Genomic DNA, 2912 nt, shown 5'->3' on the forward strand with positions numbered 1-2912 from the left:
GGGAAGTTTCCTCCCATTATAACCTACTCTTCCTAGCCCTTTACTCCTCTATTCTTCAGGGACACCAATGATTCTTATATTTGTGTGCTTTGTTTTTTCTATCATTTTCCAGAGATCCAATTCAAATTTTTCCATCTTTTTTGCCATTTGCTGTTTTGAGTGTTTGAAATCAACTACCCTGTCCTCTATATCACTTATTCTTTCTTCTATCTCTTCAAATCTGCTGTTTGCCTCTGGTATGTTTTTTATTTGGCCAACAGAGTCTTTAATCTCTGTTATATCTGCTATTTTTTAATTTATTCTTTCAAATTCCTCTTTATGTTCTTCTAGTGTCTTCTTGATCTCCTTTATGTCATTAGCCACCCCACTTATTTTATTAAGTAGAGTTATATGAACATCTTTGATTAGTTTTTCCAATGTTTGTGTCTCCTCTGGTGTTTTAATTTGGTCATTAGGCTGTGCTCTATCTGTCTGCATTGTGATATGCTTAGTGATCTTCTATTGTTTTCATTGCATGTAAATATCTTGATTAATTTACTTTGGGAGTTGATTTCCTACAGTAGTCTAAAGCCTTGTGTTCATAGGGTGGATGTGTAGCAGGATGCAGGGTACAGGTGGGGCACAGCAGTGTGATGATGCACTGTTGCAACACAGGTATAGGCACAGGTTGAGATGTTATGCTGGTGCTTGTGAATGTAGGTGCCCAGCAGCCAGAGAGGATGTAGTTGTGTGGGTGCACAGGCCTGGGGGGCATAACTCTGGTTGCACTGGTCTAGGGTGCAGGGCCCTTTGTGAGCATGCATGGTGCTATGGTAGCCAGTCGGCAATATGCCTTCATGGACTGGGGACGGATGTGACCCAGCTACGCAGGTCAGTGCTTTCTCACAGCTGGGAAGTGTGACTCTATTCTTTTAATTTCTAAGCAGTTTGTGTTAGTCCTACACTTTGGAGCAGGGAGCATGCAAATGATAGTTTAGCCCAGCTCCTCTCAAGCTTCAGCATGCATACAAATTTGTTACAATATAGATTCCCAGAGCCAGCCCTACCCCTGCCACAAGATTCTGATTCAGTGGGTCTGAGGTTCTCCTGGGAATTTGCATTTCTGACAAGCTTCCAGGTGCTGATGCTCATCCTCAGATTACACTTTGAGTAGCGGTGATTTATATTAATCAAAATTCCTTTCCCTTTTCTTAGGGAAATGGAGCTGGCTTTTCCTTTGGGGGCTGACTTGCCTGCTACTTCAGGCAAACTGGTTGGGTTGCAGCCAAGTTGTTTCATGCTCTTGTAGTCAAGTAGTGCCATGTGATACGAAGTGGGTCAAAGAGATGATGACTTTCAAGAAGTCACAGGTGCTACATAATCCTGTTGATAACTGCTCCATTGTTCCCTAGACCTGCCATGGTCCCCACTGCTTCTGATCTAATTATATCAGGAATAAAACAGCACCAAAGTCAGTTATTCTCAAACTATATTATGCATCTGAATCGCCTGGTAAATACAGATTATTAAACATACAGATTGAAAAAAAAAAAACACCCAACAAAAAATACTTGTAAAAATCCAGATTACCAGAATGTACCTACAGAATTTCAGATTAAATAGATCTGGAGAAAGGCCTTAGAATATGATTTAAGTGTTCTTTAAAGTGTTCACAAAAAGCATTTTTAAAGGATGTACGAAGAAATAAGTAGCCTATGACAAATTTCACAGAGTAAAGGAGCAGCAGAATTTTTAAGCTCATGCTCAGAGACTTTGATTAGGAGTTTTTATGGTTCTGATGCTTTGTATACAGAAAGGACTAGAACCTTAAGAATGTTACTCTCTATTTGACGTAGGCAATTTTCTCAGCAGGGGGCCTTTTCTAAAAGCAGAAAGAGAAAGGAAAAATGGGCACATGTACTTTATTTGATCAGTGTGAACAATTAAAATAAATCATCTATGTTCAAAATTATGTATTTTTTAAAACTTTTTTTATTAATTAAAAAAAATTAACAAAGCATTAAGATATCATTCCATTCTACATATACAATCAGTAATTCTTGATATCATCACATAGTTGCATATTCATCGTTTCTTAGAACATTTACATCGATTTAGAAAAAAATGAAAAGACAACAGAAAAAGAAATAAAATGATAATAGAGAAAAAAAAGATTATACATAGCATACCCCTTACCCCTCACTTTCATTTACCACTAGCATTTCAAACTAAATTTATTTTAACATTTGTTCCCCCTATTATTTATTTTTATTCCATATGTTCTACTCTTCTGTTGATATAGTAGCTAAAAGGAGCATCAGACACAAGGTTTTCACATTCACAGAGTCTCATTGTGAAAGCTCTATCATTGTTCAATCATCATAAAGAAACACGGCTACTGGAACACAGCTCTACATTTTCAGGCAGTTCCCTCCAGCCTCTCCACTACATCTTGGTTAACAAGGTGATATCTACTTAATGCATAAGAATAACCTCCAGGATAACCTCTCAACTCTGTTTGGAATCTCTCAGCCACTGACACTTAGTCTCATTTCACTCTTCCCCCCTTTGGTCAAGAAGGTTCTCTCAATCCCTTGATGTTAATTCTCAGCTCCTTCTAGGGTTTTTCTCAGTCCCTTGATGCTGAGTCTCAGCTCATTCCAGGATCTCTGTCCCACCTTGCTAGGAAGGTCCACACCCCTGGGAGTCATGTCCCATGCAGAGAGGGGGAGGGTGGTGACACTGCTCATCATGTTGGCTGGAGAGAGAGGCCACATCTGAGCAACAAAAGAGTCTCTCTTGGGGGTGACTCTTAGGCCTAAATTTTAAGTAGACTTGACCTATCCCTTGTGGGGTTAAGTTTCATATGAACAAACCCCAAGACTGGAGGCTCAGCCTATAGCTTTGGTTGTCCACATTGCTTGTGAGAATAT

This window comes from Tamandua tetradactyla, chromosome 21 (genome assembly GCF_023851605.1).
Source record: "Tamandua tetradactyla isolate mTamTet1 chromosome 21, mTamTet1.pri, whole genome shotgun sequence".
Lineage (NCBI taxonomy): Eukaryota > Metazoa > Chordata > Mammalia > Pilosa > Myrmecophagidae > Tamandua > Tamandua tetradactyla.